This window comes from Protopterus annectens, chromosome 6.part0, assembly GCF_019279795.1.
Source record: "Protopterus annectens isolate FY-2018-M chromosome 6.part0, PAN1.0, whole genome shotgun sequence".
In the NCBI taxonomy this organism is placed as follows: Eukaryota; Metazoa; Chordata; order Ceratodontiformes; family Protopteridae; genus Protopterus; species Protopterus annectens.
In genome coordinates, this window is record NC_056737.1 from 1404886276 (window position 1) to 1404904317 (window position 18042).

General features: G+C 40.5%; 1 protein-coding gene across 1 annotated transcript in view; it reads right to left on the reverse strand.

The window, feature by feature from the left end:
• Nucleotides 1–18042, reverse strand: part of ZRANB3 (zinc finger RANBP2-type containing 3) — a 2104294-nt gene that overhangs the window by 342770 nt on the left and 1743482 nt on the right. The window lies entirely within an intron of this gene.

Sequence of the window (18042 nt, forward strand, 5' to 3'; positions counted from 1 at the left end):
ATGTTTTTTATATGCTCTTCATATGTGTTTTTATATGTGTATTTTTATATGTATGTCTTGTGTTTAAAATAATATTTTATATGGAAGTATATGAGTGTATTTATATATTTTTATATATTTTTTATATATATGTGAAAGTTTTTGTTAATAAATTATGACAGTTAGGTTTAGTCATATGACTGTGTAACATGTGATGCAATATGAGTATAAAGGTGTGGTTGTATTTAGTGCTTACATACACCTGAAGAAGCTGAATTGTGAAAGTGCTTGTGTTTGCACCAAGTAAAAGGCCTATTCTGGATTTTACAGCCGTCTACGTCTCATTTTTTATTGGATGTAATAAAGTTAGAGATATTACTAATAATGCACACTTTTCTTTACCATGTTGTCTAGTTTAGCCAGTATTGTGCAGTAATGTTGTCTCTTAAGCACTAGAATAACAAGTCTACAATTGTTAGTAGTTATCTGTAGAGATGATAGGTTGTTTTCTGAGGTAGCTGTTGCAGTATATGTAAAACAAAATATCTTCTGTAATCTTACAGTAATACAAACTGTTACATATTTAATAGCACAATTAACACACAGAAGTCTTCATCTCTTTCACATGATGAACTAACCGTTTAAAGTTAACTTAACTAGATAAACTCCCATGAAAGGCTAAGCTGAAGGCCAATTCAGTGAGTATAAACACATTCAATAATATAAAAAATGCTTACAGCTCTTAAGTGAAAGTAAAATGCATTGAGTTAAAATGCTTAGGACAAATTTAAAAATAATTTTCTTGTTCTGTGAATAACCATGTGCCCCGCTTGCTCCATGACAACATATTAGCTTCTTCACTTAACAATCAAGGGAAAAAACAGAAAATAATCAAGAAAAAAGGCCTTCAAATAGAGCATTTCAAAAGTACTTTAATGTCCACTTAAAGCACTGATAACAGAGGGCTATTACTCACTTCTGTTTTTTTTTTTTCTGAAAGACATCTGCATGTTTAAAGACAGATAAACGTTGCTGAAAAGCATCTCTATGCTTCCCATGAAATCAAAATGTTTTACAGACAGACAAATACTGAAGCAACATCAACCACATCTCAGAAAATCATGGACAGCTGAGAGATACACAAGCAGAACAGGGAAGTTGTCCAAGGCAGTGAGGAAGCTACAGCTACCAATGTTTTACAGGATGTCAGCTGAGTGTAATTTTCTTGTGTTGCTGTTTCTCTAGTCAGATTCAGTAACTAAGTGAATGCAGACACTGAAACACTGGCATATCTTCAGTGTTGGAATAGAGATGCTCACTCATGGGCTGTTTTTATTTAGAAGCATGTTAATTTAATGAAATTTGTATCTGACATGTACACACCTCTTGGAGTTATCCTGACTGAGTGAGCTGCTATGGAACTACTGGGGTAAACTATGGGTGGAAGAAGTTTGAATTCTCAGGCTTTGCCAGAAATTCATCCTGCTGAGGACTACAGATCCTCCATAGGAAATCTCTGTTAGTGAGTTTTGCCTGCAGTGATGGCCTTTTTTTTTCAGGGGGGGTAATTTTTCCCCTCTGAGTTGGTGCAACAGTGGAGTTGGCATATATAAGCCCGAGGGATGTAGAGAGTTTGCCCCCCTACAAAAGAAACGCAACGCATTTTTTCAGATCACCCCCAGGAATTGTAATTTGTAGATTAAGATTCTCAGCATAACAAACTTTGTCCATACATAGTGGAAGCCAATGATTACATGGGCTATGACTTCACCCTTTTTATGTCTAAATGTAATTTCTCTGCAAAGATACTATTTGCTACTATGACACCATCTCTGTAGTACAGGAGGCTATAAAGCCCCAACTGAGACCAAGATAACGCAGTTTCAAATAAAAGCCAGAGCACTGGAAGAGCTGACCTGGGGGTTGGGGTATAGAAGGTGGTAGTGTGTGGCTGACAGTCCAATCCTGGGAGCAGGAAGGAACCCCACGTCTGCTGCACAGTCTGACACCTAGTGGAGGCTGATTGTACAGTTGCAGAATGAAGGGCAGATGATGAACTCCCACAAAGCAGCACATGATCTGTAAAAGGATACATGTGTTTGCAGAAGAGCAGCATGAATCGAAGGCCTAACACTGTGGGAATTCCAACAGTCTAGGCTGCCATGGGGGCAATAGGGACTTAGTGTAACCAAAAAATCCCAAATGGCTGCCTGGATTACAGCCTTCCCTCCCTATGGTCATGTGGGGATGGGCATGCTAATGGTCAGCAAGTATGAGGAGATAAAAGATCCACAAAAAATATTTGATGCTGTGAGTGGTCAGAAATCTCTTCTTTCCCAAAATATGTTATGACCATGAAGATGATTTTATTACTTAGGGGATTGCAGGGGGCACATCTTATTTATCACCAGTGATGTTAGGGCCTTTCTAATATAACTCTCTTGTACATTCTCATCAACTCTTCTTAATATCTTCCACTAGGTCTCCCATCTTTTTCTTTTAACGTGCCCATTTTTACATGGAAATTTCCCTTAACATTGCCAATCTTCTTGAAGAGATCTTTTCCCCTTGTTACTTAGTTCTAGTTGTTTGCATTGCTCATTTAAATATGTCTCTCTCTCTCTCTCCTTTCTTTTCTACTCTCAAACTATCTATTCCGTTTAATAGGTTTATCTATCACAATTGCCTTTTGCTCTTCTCCTTTCCATTGCCACTTCTAAAGCTTCTAGAAGCAGCCACTTCACCTTCTTAATCTTCTATCTGGAAAATACTTTGATGCCACTTCCTGCACAATATCCCCAACATATCCAAAGATGTTGAGATACTCTATCCACCATATCTAATCCCTTAAATCTGTTCTTCACCTCACTGCATATTAATTTGGGGTACTGTTGAACTTTTAGGTAACCAAATTTTGTAATGACAAGCTGTTGGCCCAAACTATAGTCAGCTATGGCTTTTGTTTCTGCTATCTGTATAGAGCTCTTCCATCTCTGACTTCAGCCTAAACAGTTAATCTGATTACAATAGTGGTGATATCTATGTATTATGCCATCTGCTAAGATGCTGAAAGAAAGTGTTTTGACTAGTGAATTATCTTGGCAGAATTCTACTATTTTATGTCCCACTTCGCTTTGTACTCCAAGTACAAAACTATGCCACTATTCCAGCTGTTCTCTGACTGCTAATTTTAGCAATCCAGTCATATATAATGAATGTAATATCTTTTGTGGTGCTGTAACCTTAAGATAATGTAGCTTCTCAAAAAAATGGTAAACTTCCTCCTCTTCAGAATCAATAGTTTGAGCATGAACATGTATCAATGTAATGCTGAAAAGGCTTGCCTTGGAATCTAATCAAGATCATAGTTTTTTTGGTGGGGTTGTGACTCAGCACAGATTTTGATACCCTTTTACTCAGCGTAAAAGGTGCCCAATTCCGTCCCCAAAATTCTGGCCCTCAATAGAAGATCTGATTATTATATGATGTAAATAACTATTTCAGTTCATTTAAGTTCACTAATCCCAAAGATACTGAAGTTAATTCTTGTCATCTCTTACCACCATTGAGTTTTCTTTTATTCGCAGTTCTTATGTTCCAAGTTCCATTGGTGTCTAATTCTTTGCTGCACTGGAGTTTCATCTCTGAGCACCTCAGCAGATGGATACCTCTTAGTTTTAATCCATCCACAATATAATCTCTAGCCATACTTGTATGTCTACTCTTTTCTTACTAGTACAGTATGTTGGGTACCTCTAGACCTGAGGGTCTCATCCTCTGGTGCCATTTCAACATGTCATTAATTGCTTTTGTGTATAAGGATTTACTGGGGGGAAAAATATTAAAGTGCATTGACAAAATCTTCTCTTATGAATGTATTTAGTCTGATCTCTTTGCCATGACTTAACTTGGGCGGCTTAAAAATAGCCCAAAACGTCACCGAGCTAAACAACAAGGTAAAAGTCCAGAAGGGAACTTGTCACTGATAAATATGATGGTATATTCTTTGCTCTACACCAAGACATCCTTTTAGACTGAAGTAAAATGGGTCCTAGAAAACATTACTAGAAATTGTTTGTGTCTTTCGGCTTTTCCTGGTTAGGGGTCGCCACAGCGGAACTCCGGTCCGCTAATGATTGGCAGTTGATTTTTACGTACCGGCTTGCCAGGCTTGACGCACAACCTTCAACGAAGGTATGCCCATTCACGCATGTCTCCATGCAAAAGACGCTCTAGCTGAGAATTGAACCAGACAGCGTCTTACTGTGAGGCGACAATGCTACCACAGCACCACCACCGCGGGAAGAAAACATTACTAGAAATAAGTTTGCAAAATGTGATGGAATTCAAGATGATCTGTTTAAAATCTTGCAGAATTAAGCTGCTATGACATTGCTTGCAATCTGCCAGCAAATTTATAATAAACAACACTGGCTGTTAGATTAATCTATAGTCCAATCTCAAAATGGCAATGCTAAAAAGTGCTCAAATTACCAAAAGTACAGTTTTGTACCTACCATAAATGTAGATGTTCGAAGATCCACATTGCTGCAGTCCTTACATATGGGTAGTCCGCTGTCCTCGGTCGGCCCGAATACCAAAGTATTAGGCTGACGTCGGTCAAGGCGCTTAAGACTGACATCAGGACGTCAGGGTACAAATGCGCATGACCGACGTCATATCCTCAGTCTTTTCTTGCCCCAGATGTCAGAAGGCCCTAAAAAGAAAGGCCAAAACCAAAAGACAGCAAAAAACAACCAACCACCCCTGCACTAATCATATTTACAATATTTACAATATACACAACCCAAACCACACAACCGCCTCTAACTACAGAGGGGAAGGAGGGAGGGTAAATTGGACTGCAGCAATGTGGATCTTCGAACATCTACATTTATGGTAGGTACAAAACTGTACTATGTTCTTCATCTCACATTGCTGCAGTCCTTACATATGGGTAGAATCCCAAAGCAGAGGTAAGGGAGGATGGCAAAACTATAAAGCATTAGGAGCTGCCAAAATGCCCTGTAAAATTGCAGTGGCAAAACCAGCCCTAGATTTAGAGTAAAGTGGAAGGTGGTAATGCTTAGAGAAAGTATGCACTGAACTCCAAGTAGCTGCCTCCAAAATATCTTTAGTAGCCACCCCCCTTAAAAAAGCTGTAGCAGTAGCCCTAGTGGAATGAGGCCTAATCCCCGCTGGAATCTCCTTACCATGATGGGAATAACAGAAAGCAATACAAAAACCAATCCACTTAGAAATAGTTTGTTTTGAAACAGGTTTGCCCTGAGAACCCAAAGCAAATGAAACAAATAACTGCTGAGACTGCCTGAACCCTTTAGTTCTGCTCAAATAATATCGCAACTGCCTGTGTATATCCAAAGTGTGTAAAATCTTTTCCCCTTTATTTTGGGGGTTTGCATAAAAAGTAGGCAAATGAATAGTTTGGTTTAAAGCCACACTAGAAACCACTTTAGGCATAAAGGAAGGATTAGTACGCAAAGATACCCTATCCTTATGGAAAATTAAGAAAGACTCAATCGCCATAAGGGCCTGTAATTCAGAAACCCTTCTCGCAGAGGTAATGGCAAACAAAAAAGCAGTCTTCCATGATAAATATTTCAACTCGGCAGTAGCTGCAGGCTCAAAAGGTTGTAGAGTGAGTTTCTCCAACACAAAATTGAGATCCCAAGCAGGAGTAGGAGCTCTACGTGGGGGTCTTATATTCTTTGCCCCTCTAAGGAATTGCTTAAACAAAGGATGAGAAAATAATGGTGGGTCACAGTCATAGTGAGCAGAAATTGCTGCAGCATGAACCTTAATAGAGGAGAAGGACAAACCTTTGTCCAGTAACTCAGTAAGGTATTGAAGAGCCACACTTAAATTAGGCTTAGAAACATCAAAGTCCTTTGCTGTACTCCAAAATAAAAATCTCCTCCATTTATCTGCGTACACTTTCCTTGTACTAGGCCTTCTGGCCTCCAAAATAACATTCAAAACTTGTTGTGGAAGCTGAGACCCTCCAGGGTTTAAAACAGAATATGCCAGGCTGTTAGATGTAGAGAGTGAAGTTTGACATTGAGTAAATGACTGTTCTCCTGAGACAGCAGGTGAGGAATCGAAGGCAAAGGCCATGGAGGCTCCCGCCAGACTTCTCAGTAATGGATACCAGTGCTGTCGAGGCCAATCTGGAGCTATTAAAATCATGTTTGGCTTGTCCTGTCTGACCTTCAGGAGTACCTTTGGGAGGAGAGGCAGAGGTGGAAAGGCATACACGTGAAGATTGCTCCAATTGAATGAGAGAGCATCCACTTTCCAGGCTGTGGGATGAAACCTTTTTGTGCAAAACTTTGGCAGCTGGTAGTTTAGTGGAGAAGCGAACAGATCTATGTCTGGAGTTCCCCATAACACTGTCAATTTCTGAAATACATGAGGATCCAATTTCCACTCGTGGGGATCCATAATTTGTCTGCTCAACACATCTGCTAAGGAGTTCTGTGCTCCAGGCAGAAACCTTGCCTGAAGATTTAGCTGTAAACTGAGAGCAGTCTCCCACAAAATCATTGCTTGTCTGCATAGAGGATAAGAATGCGTTCCCCTTGCTTGTTGATGTACCACATGACAGTTGTGTTGTCTGTTAGAACCAACACCTGCCCTGGAAGAAGTAAATCCTTGAAAGCTATTAATGCAAATTGGACTGCTAACATCTCCTTCAAGTTGATATGTAGATGTTGAAGTCTGGCAGGCCACTTGTCTTGTACCCATTTTCCATTTAGATGAGCTCCAGAAAGCTTTGTCTGAGGCATCTGTCGTTAGAATCTGACTCGCCTCTGGCCGGGTCACAGAGAGTCCCTTGTTTAGGTGACATTCCTGAGCCCACCACAAAAATTCCTTTTGAATGCAAGGTATTATCTGAATGACAGTGTCCATATCTTGGCAGTGCTGTGTCCATACATTTTTGAGATACCATTGTAGCTTCCTCATATGCAGTTTGGCATTGGGAAGTACCAGAATACAAGATGCCATGAACCCCATGGCTTGAAGGACTGTCCTTGCAGTCAGCCTGGACTGACGAGACAATTGATGGAAGTAAAGAGAAAGATTCTTTTGTTTGTCCGGGGTCAAAAAGGCCATCTGGGATGCTGTATTCAGTCTCACACCCAGAAAGCACATGTCCTGAGAGGGTACTAGGCTGGACTTTATTTCGTTCACAGAATACCCCAGGCATCTTAACACTGCTATCACATACTGTAAATGATGAAGAAGTTTGTCCTTTCCTTGGGCCAGAATCAGGCAATCGTCCAAATAAGGATAGATTTGTATTCCTCTTAGCCTGAAGAAAGCTATCACTGGAGCCAGAACCTTCGTGAACACTCTGGGCGCAGTAGATAAGCCAAAGGGCAATGCAGAGAACTGATAATGAGAAGTCCCAGCCCGAAAACGCAGATACTTCCTGCAACTGAGCCTGATAGGAACATGAAGGTAAGCCTCCTTGAGATCCAGAGTCACCATCCAGTGATCTTTGCCCAGCAGAGGTAAAAGCTGTTGTAACATCAGCATTTTGAACTTGGGAATGTCCAGATATGTGTTGAGGATAGATAAATCCAAAATTGGTCTCCACGTGTTCCCTTTCTTTGGTACTAGGAACAGGCGAGAATAAAATCCTAGGCCCACTTCTGGCAGAGGGACCGGTTGTATGGCCCTTATTTGAAGTAGCAGAGAAATTTGTTTGTGAGCCTCTAGTCTTTGCTGAGGAGGAACGTCCGGCATGCCTTTGAAAGGAGGCAAGGTATGGAAATAAAACTTGTAACCTTGGTGTATGATATCCAATACCCATTTGTCTTGGGTAATCAAATTCCAATTTTCCTTGAAGAGTGCCAACCTTCCTCCCAAAGGTGCTGCCAGGCAAGAAGGATCTGGCAGCTGAAAAGGTAGGTCATTGGGCCTGTTTACGAAAGGACTGGCCCCTGCCCTCACCCGAAGATTGTGCAGGTGAACTCCCCGTTCTAGGTCTGAAAGAACTCTGAGCTCTGCCCCTACCACGTCTAGATCTACCCCTAGGCTGGGAATCATAAGAAGGATACGTCCACCCCTTAGCAGGCCAATTCCTACTAAACTTTGGAGGCTGAACTTGCAAAAAATCTTTAACAGCCTGCATAGACTTAGCCTTGTCTTCCATTTTCTTCAAGACTGACTCCACAGGTGAACCAAACAACACATCAGACTGTAAAGGAGCATCCAAAATCCTTGTCTTAACATGGTCAGATAAATTCTGATCCCTCAGCCAGGCGTGCCTGCGAAGAACTGAACCAGTGGCAGCCACCCTAGACGAGGCCTGTACAGCATCAAAACCACATTGTAAAGAATGCTTACCCACCTGTTCAGAGACATGCACCAAATCTTGTAATTCTTTACATTCAATGCCTTCCGCCAGAGCATCCACCTTAGACTTCAATTGAGAAAGAAGATAGTTTTGATATTTCAACATATGAAACTGGCAATTCAAAGCCCTCATAGCTAAGGTAGAAGATGTATAGACTTTCTTACCCCACCTATCCAAAGCTCTGGCCTCTTTATCTGGAGGAACCGGATTTTTTACAACAGAGGCCTTGACACCCTTAGGTCCCTGACTAACAGTTTCTGGGTCCGCCCTAGGACTCTTATAAAGATATTTATGAGCCTCAGGCACCCTGTAATGCCTATCCGGTTTAACAGGAGCAGGAGGCAGAGAATCAGGATTAAGAGAAGCCTCTGCAAACACATCTTCCACAACATCCAGAACAGGGGGTATAGCCAAGGGCCTATGCTGGGGTAAAAGCAAAATTCCCTAAGCCTTTTCCTGGAATCAGAGAAGTCCTCACCTTCCCACTTAAAATGTTCGCTCATGGAATGAAGAGTCTCTGCAAAAGAAAAATCCTCTGGAGGAGAAGCAGAAGGAGTCGAATCATCTGCATCAGAATCAGAATAAGGAGAGTACTCCTGCAAGTCTTCAGCCGAAGACTCTGAAACATCCAAGCCTGCTCAAAACTTCCCAACTCTGGCTCCACCCTAGGCCTCTTATCAGGAGCGGGCAAAGAACCTCTAATCAGAGTAATCAAATCTTCTGCCATTTTAAGCATGTGCTTCTTGGGCACAGACCCTGCTGAACTAGGAGTGACACCAACAGAAGCTAAACCTGGCCTGCCTCTGGGAGAAGGCTTGGAAACAGAAGGAGAGGGCCTAACCACCCTAGGAAGGGAGGGGAGTACAGTAACCTGAGAAGCCCCTTCAGCCTGACCTGCCTCCTGAGAGGCCACATCCTGCAATATCAAAGTCTCCCCCTGGGACTCCAGAGAAGCCTCCGTCGGAACCACCGGTTCCACTGACGCCTCTAAAGAACCGGCGTCCGGAACGGACGACTCATCTTGCCTGGGTTTAACTGCTTTATCTTTGCGCTTCTTCGAAGAAGCGGGCGCCGGAGAATCCGACGGCATATTATAATTGCACCGCTTCCCGAAGACCAGCCTAGCACAATCTAACCTTCGCTTAATAGTGCGCTTATTGAACCTAGCACAAAAGCGACACCCAACAACGTCGTGCTCAGGCCCCAAACAAGGAATACACAAAGAATGATAGTCCCTATGTGGTATCTGTTTCCCACAAGAAATACAGTTATTCACTTTTTCTGACATCCGGTAAAACACTGAGGCAAGAAAAAAACAAAATATTCCCCAACGGGGTACTTAGCCAACTTTGATTCGGTCTGAAACTCCGAACTCGAAAAATTTCAGAACGCCGAACGGCATTTGCAACGCTGCTTCTGCATCAGACCATGCGGCAAAAAAGACTGAGGATATGACGTCGGTCATGCGCATTTGTACCCTGACGTCCTGATGTCAGTCTTAAGCGCCTTGACCGACGTCAGCCTAATACTTTGGTATTCGGGCCGACCGAGGACAGCGGACTACCCATATGTAAGGACTGCAGCAATGTGAGATGAAGAACATCACATACTTTACATGACGGTAAGATGGTGAATAAGATACTGCAAGCTAGATTGCCCGCAATATACAGACTGAGAAATGCAAGATGCAAAAATCTGGTTATAGAAGAGATAAAGGCATCATAAATCTACTTGCCAACATTTGCTGGGTAAGACAGAAAACAGAGCATCAGGAAAAAAAATTACTTTTGCTTTATCAGCTACTCTAAAGCATATGACTGTGTAGACCATAACACACATGTTCTTACATAAATGGGAACAAGTCACCTTATTTGCCTCCTAAGGAATGTGTATACAGGCTAAGACACCCATGGAATTACTGAATGGTTCAAGATTGAGAAAGGAGTGAGACAAAGCTGTGCATTATCACCCTACTTAGTTTATAACTCAAACAAATCAAGAAACATATGGGGTTACATGAATCAGGTGCTGGAATCAAAACTGATGGGAGATATATTAACCTCAGATATGCAAATGATTATTCTGGTGGCTGAAAGCAAGGAACAGTTTAACAGTCTGCTGGTAAAGGTAAACTATAAACTGCAAAAAACAGGTTTGCTGCTTACATTAAAAAATAAACAAATGATCATGTTAACCAGCTCTATCGATTTTTTGCAAACAGATGGAGAAGTGGAGGCAGTGACAGATTTTTATCATTCTGGGCTTGAAGAAATCTACAGATGCCAACTGCAGCCATAAAATTAAAAGACACTTGCTTCTTGGGAGGAAAGTTGTGGCAAATATGGATAACATTTTAAAGTGCAAAGATGTCACATTATCAACAGGGGTCTGTGCAGTCATAGCAGTGGATTTCCAGTAACAACATATGACTGTAAGTAAGGCTGTATGCCAAAATATCAATGTTTTGCAATGTGTTGTTGCAGAAAATGTTTAAGAATTCTGTGGACTGCAAGAAGATTAAGCCGGGCAATACATATGGAAGTAAATCAAAAATGTTCAATGGAAGGACTGATAGCAAGACAAACTGATACTTTGGCCATGTAATGCAGAGACAGAATTCACTGAAGAAGGTTCTGACACATGGAAAGAATGAAGACTGAAGAAGATGGAGGCCAGTGCTAAGATGGATAAGGCAAGTCCTACTAAAGTAAATATGAATTTATAAGATCTTAAAGAAGCAGTGATGGACAGACTGAACTGATGGTTAAAGTCCTTGAGGTCACAAACAGTGAGACTAGACTAAAACAAGAACAACAAGCACACACAGCCTCCCCATGTGACAGCAAGGAGGCCATGCCTCCGCAAGAAATACTGTTTTTGAGTTCTATAATGTTATGAATTATTTTTTAAAACACTGTTATTCCACATCATGGCTGCTGCACAGTCCCCTGCATTCTGGCCAAGGAGTTTTTGATAAAATTACTAGAAAACAGTGAAAGGAAACAAAGGGTGTAAACTATAATGAATAAGAGAACAAAAACAACAGTGTGGATGAAATTTATTTGTACACTCTGACACCCTTGGCAAAAATCAGTCAAAGGGTTACACAGCAAAAGTGCATAATCCTTAAATCTCCTTACAATTACCAAACTGATCAACTACATGCACCCGACTACAATATAGCATTGAGTACCTTACATGTGTGTTTGCTGTATTAATATTTATTTTAAAAAAAGTGAAAGCTCTCAATAAATAGTCACAATTTTCTTCAGTGCTTAAACTCTGTTACACAAAATAGCCCATACATTAAACATAGATTCACAACATAATAATGATTCTATTTTGCCACTTGCCTTTGTGGTCACTACAAACAAAACTACAATTTAATAGTGTCAATGTTTCCTGTGTGAACAGAACTGATAAGAGTTGCAACCGCTTTAATAACAGAAGTGTTTTTCATTGCTCTAATATGTGCCTGAAGTCAGACTTTGAATTATCTTAACTGTATACTAAGCAGGTGGTACAAAGTTAAAACTTATGGTACTTGAGACACTGGGGTTAGCCGTCACAAGTCACATTTAGAAAATGCCTATAGCTATTGATGTTCTAGGAATTGCCCTTAATAACCAAATGGTATCGCCTATACACTCCACTCTTAATTACGTCATTAGATCCATCACTGATGACATGATTTCTTTTAAATAAATTTTGCACTCTGATAAGAGAAAAAAATAATTGCTGGGATAAGACAGCAGATCTGCCTGCACCAGTGGCACTGAAGGGATACAGCCCTGATTACAATTCAGGCAACTTGAGTAAAACTAGCAGTTCACACTTTGAAGACTCCAGCAGGGTGAATGGCTATGCCTATCCTTGGGGGGAGGCAGAGTGTATGCTAGGTGCAGCCTTTGTTCCCCAAGAGGAGTTTATGAAAAGAACCACAGAGTATGGTGCTGTGGGGTGAGCAGGGACTTCCACCTGATGTCAAATCCTTACATAAGTGAGGGGCTGGTTCATTTCTGATGCCCACCTCTTTCTCCACCCACTGGGCAGGAGAATAAGGATTAGTTCTTAACATAAAAAAACAAAACACCTCTGACAGCTGTCTTAATGTTGATCTCTTGTGGTTGACCCTCACCCCTGACGATGGGGGAAACAATGGAATGATTAATCAAACAGGGGCGATAACCAGCAATCAGCAGGAGCAAAGAGGTATGAAAAAAGACTCCCAAAGTGCTTAGGTGATTTCAACCTACTTTATCCTATCTTAGATCGGAGACTAAACATCATCAGAGACAAAAGGTACAGTTGTGTACACTTACCATAAATGTAGATGCTCGAGTGTATTCACTGTTGCAGTCATCACTTTTGGGTTATCTGCATGCAGTAGCCCTCAGTCGGCCTGATTAACAAAGTCTTGGGTCCTGTGTTGGTTACTGTCCCTTCTTCCATGACGCCAGGTCGTCAGGGGTATAAAACATGCAGCCGACAGTGAAACACGTAGAACATCAGCTTTAACAGCACTGATCAACTTAATACTAGAACTCAGGGATCTTAAATAGCAGAGGTGACGTCATTTGATCAACTATCTAAATTAAAGGAAAAAAGAAGTTAATGTATTCTACAACCAGAAAGTACCTGTCACTGAATCTGTCCCCTTGTGGGCTGTTTTTAAAAAATATTGCCTACTTGTCCCTTTAAAGGGGACAAAGTCTGTCTAAATAACACTGACAAAAGTTTTAACTAAATGTTTGTAGTTTTGGTTGAAGATGCTATCAAACAGGGACACAAACATAGAAAACTGGTAAATAAAAATGTTGGTTACAAGAACAAATTAGTCTTTTTATATAGATTACTTTAAACAGTATAAGCTCACAGTCTACCATGGCTGATAAAGTCACTTTAGTCGTACCTTAGACAGACAACACTCACAGACAGTTAACACTTTGCTGCCCATTTAGAATTAAATGCTATAATGTAAATTGCCATTAGATGAAAATAGTCAAGATTTGTTTATTCTTATATGGGGGGGGGGGGGGGGGGGGGCACATGTTGATTTTTTTTAACAAATCAGGAAGTTCAGAAATTACCTGCAAAAAATGTGAATCCTTACTTTTATATCATTCATAAAATATAGGATACATGCAATATAACTAGAAAGCCCATAACTTCTGCACAGAACAGCATAACCTCAAAAATGTTGAAAACAGTGATGAAACCATATATTTCAAAACAAGATTCTTATAACAGAGTATCTTATAAAAGGGCATCTCCTAAATAAAATAATTACTATCACTTTGCAGTTAGATTAACAGTAACAGATGGAAAATTTTCATCTATATGAATTTTTTACAGTTTGGGTACAGCTGCAATTGTACAAGTTTTGGGTAAGAGTCCATGTTCAAATTCACTTTTAAAATTAATAAATTTCTGTCAAGTTTTACCTGCAAAGGGTAAGTTTTGCTAGGGTTAAAATTTTGCATCAAATTATGTAAATTTTGTCATGTATGATTTCTAAACCAAATGTGTGTGCATGCTACAAATCTTTTTGTGAGGAAACTATTTTGGTCACTTTATAGATTTCCATATATTTATTCGTATAGCACATATAGATGGTTTTGTTTTCCTTTTTATAGATTACAAAACAGCAGCATTGGGTTGTCCTTTACTAGACAAGCTAACAAAAAATCATTTAATGTTTCAAAAGTATGCCTTACAAAGGAAGTAGACAGCAAGATCTCTAGTGCATCAGGTTTAAAAGGCTTTGCAATTAATAACTTAACAGAAGATAGCATACATCCTCCTCATCTTCTGTAGGTACTTCCCTATAGCAAGGTTTTTAGGAACAAAAAGGAATACAACCAGACTGAACAACTGAAAATATGACACATCAGATACATTATAAGTTACTAGGGAGAGAATATTAATCAAAACCGCTATTTGACAGTGAAAATAGAACACATAGGGGATGCAGGGATTTTTTTTTTTTTTTTACAGAATGTAGACAAGGAAGACAGTATATATGTAGTATGTACACACAAAGTAATTTCTCTTTCAAATGCTCATATTTAAAAGTTGGCATCTCCTTCAGACTGGCAGTGTATCTACTTGTCTTACTGAAGTGTTTTTTTTTTCTCTTATCCAAGACCATGCAATTTATATGGCATGGTGGTTAAAACAGGCTGGACCTTGTTAATAGTGATGGATCGAGTAGCATGTTGAAGTGTAGAAGGGACAGTGTATGCCATTTGAAGGGTTAGGGCATCTCCTGCAACATTAATAGTTATAGGCATATAAGCAAATGCACCACTACAAATAGTTTTGTGTATCAACGTTTAACTATGTGAAATATGTCTGGCATATTGGTAAGACAGTTAAAAAGATCAAATATGACTTCAAGAACTTATTAGAGAAATGAAAAACACTTGCATTAATAAAGGGAACTTTCAAGTTATTAAAACAGCTTTGTTTGTAACAACCACCTAGGGAGGCTGCAACGTGGAAGAACTATTATTAAGTTGCGAGTTTGTATTTAAAGTATGACATATTTGTACCCCAGGTCTTAAACAGTGAAGTAAACTAGGGCTATTTATTTTGATTTTTCACTTTTTTTTTAGAAATAATAAATGTAACAAACATGCATTTTATAAGCTTAATTAAATAGGTATTGTGACCGGAAGTATGTAACAGTTCAATTAAGTAACTGCAAAAAAAAGTACTTAAGGGATATTCATTTGTGCCCTTTAACTCCTAGAAAACTGTATGCCAAGGATAATTGGATATGTACATAGTTCAGCTACGTAGGCTCTCTTTCTTTTAGTTATTTATTACAGTTCAATAAAATGTCTTAAAAGGCAAAATGTTTTGTAGTTATGAGCTGGCACAACTATTATTCATGTCTGGCAGTGAGTTAGGTTAGGATTTGCTGCTATCCAGAAAAGAAGCCCAGGTGACCAACTCCTCAAATCAGGCATGAGTAAATTCCAATATAAACACAGTCAAACATGGTGTACTGAAATTACACAACATGTAAAACAGTTTTATTTTCATTATGTGATTTATCCTCTTTAGGGTCATGGAAATCCAGACTATAATGTGGTAATCAAAAGGTTTGAGGTAAGATAGAACGCTTACTACTTGCAATGCCAATTCCTCTAAGAACACACAAACATCAACATCAAGTGACCATTCGGAATACTCATCTACACACAGACCATCTAAACAGTGCCAATCCAACTAACTGCAAGTCTCTGGGATAAGGAAGGAGTGAGAACATACCATTACATACAAGATGAGCTATCCATTTATTATCAACATTCCCATTCAGACTAATAACTTCTTATAAGAATGACTGCCTTTACCAGCTTTATAATGGTATGTCAATGGCACTGCAGGTATAGAATAAAAGCAAAGCAGAGAGTAGTACTGAATTATATTAAGTAGTGTAGGCAATGTCAGTGGAGACGCATTTAAATAGAAATGAGCATATATGAATTTGGCAAAGAAAGTACTTGAGAATGAATATTTAGCACAGGATCAAGGACAAAGGACAAGGAGGCTAACAATACTGACAGAGTGTGGATCCAATAGTGATGGAAAAGGAAAATAAAGATAACAATGGTAGATTTGTGGGGGTACTGGCAGGGAAGGTGATCACACCGACATGTATTTATAGGTTCATAGGTTCATACTAGGCTATCTGCCCTAGGGCATTTATAAGCCTAGCCAGAATGTGTTTGGCTTTCGCCACCCATTTTAAATTAATTTTGCTATGCCCTTTTTCGAAGTTAGTATACTGTGCCTCTGTCTAACAGTGACACAGAAGTGATACCCAGGTTAAACCTACGATCTCCCATCCACTCATCAAGATCCCTCTTGAAGAGAGTCAATGAGTGACTCTGCCTAACCTGGACTGGGATTTTATTCCAGAGTGAAGGGAGCTTCTGGGTTATGAATCTGTCCCTCCAGCATGTCCTATTTATTTCAGTGCTGAGGTTCAAGTCTCTCGACCGCGTAGCTCGATGGGATTTGGATTTTCTGAGGTGCAGCATGTCCATTAATTCCAGATTGGACATGGCTTTATACGTCAGGCACAGATCGCCCCTGAACAGGTGGTATGCCACTGAGTAGAGCTGGAGTTTCTTTAACCGGGCAGCATATGGCATCTGATTGAGCCCTTTGATCCTCTTGGTGAGGTACTTTTGGGGTCTTTCCAGTTGCTGCAGGTGTCTGGTAAGGTACATCCCAAAAGGGGCATTGTACTCAATTATGGGCCTGATGAGGGATGAGTAAAGAGGCACGATGACCTCCCCTGATCTAGATGTGAATCCCTTCATGATTAGGGTGGGCTATATAAAATGTTTTTCTAACCACTTTGGCCACGTGGTTGTCAAATGAGAGACTATCAACTTGGGTCCCCAGGTCCCTAATTACTTCTTCTGTACTTAATGGATTACCACCTATGTAGTAATTTGTGGGCACTTTGTTTTTGCCAAAGGGGATGACTATACACTTTTTGGCGTTTAGCTTGAGGCCATGGCTCTGGCACCAGTTGTCTGTTTCTATGAGGCCCTTTTGGAGGATGCTTGTGTCGGCTGGAGAGTCTATTATGGCGCCCAGTTTGCAGTCATCTGCGAACTTAGTCAGCCACAGTCCTTCCGTGTTGGCCTGTACCTCTGAGAAATATATACCGAACAAGAGAGGTCCCAGGATTGAGCCTTGTGGGACGCCACTTGTAACTGGTTTGGAGTCTGACATGGCTCCAGCAATTCTAACCATGTGGGTTCTGTCCTTGAGCCAGTTTGCAACCCATCTAGTGACATAGGGGTTTATATTTAAGCTGGTGAGCTTATCTATAATGCCCGAGTGGAGTATTGTATTGAAGGCTTTTGCGAGGTCCAGGTAGGCTGTGTGACCCACCTTCCCCTCATCAATGGCCTTGGTGACTGTTTCAAAGGAATCAACCAGGTTTAAGAGGCAGGATCTGCCCTTAACAAAGCCGAACTGGGTAGGATCCAGTGTCTGTAGGTCCCCAATATCTTTATTTATGAGGTCCATGATGATCCTTTCATAGCTTTGCAGACCAGGCTTATGGGGCGATAGTTTCCAGGATCCGTTGAGGCACCACCTTTGTGGAGAGGGGCCACTGTTGCTGTACGCCACTCTTTGGGTACATATCCTGTAGTAAGGCTGAGATTGAACAGTAGTTTTATGTTTGGGTTTAGCTCTTCTTGGAGTTCATGTAGGACGCAGCCCGGGACACCGTCTGGTCCCATTGATGCTGTGTTTTTTGCTTTGGAGAGGGCGGCTCTTACCTGAGCATCTGAGATGTCAGGGGGGCAGCACTCTGCTGGGATAGATATTTGCCCTTTTGGTAGGGAGGGGGGGGGAGAAGTTTGCGCTGAACCTGTCAGCTAGGATGTTGGCAATGTCTGTGGGTTCAGTGTATTTTTTGTCATTTTGGACTAATTCTGAGCATATCTGGGAATTCCCACCCAGGTTCCTAACATAACTAAAGAAAGCCTTGTGATTATCCTTAGTGTCCTGTGCAATTTTTCTCTCGAAGGTGGCCTTAGACAATTTTATGAGTGCCCGTAGTTTTTTGCTAATAGTGATCAGAGATGCCTTCCCTTTTTGGGATTTTGCTCTATCATTTAGTAGCTTCCTCCTTTTATTGTATA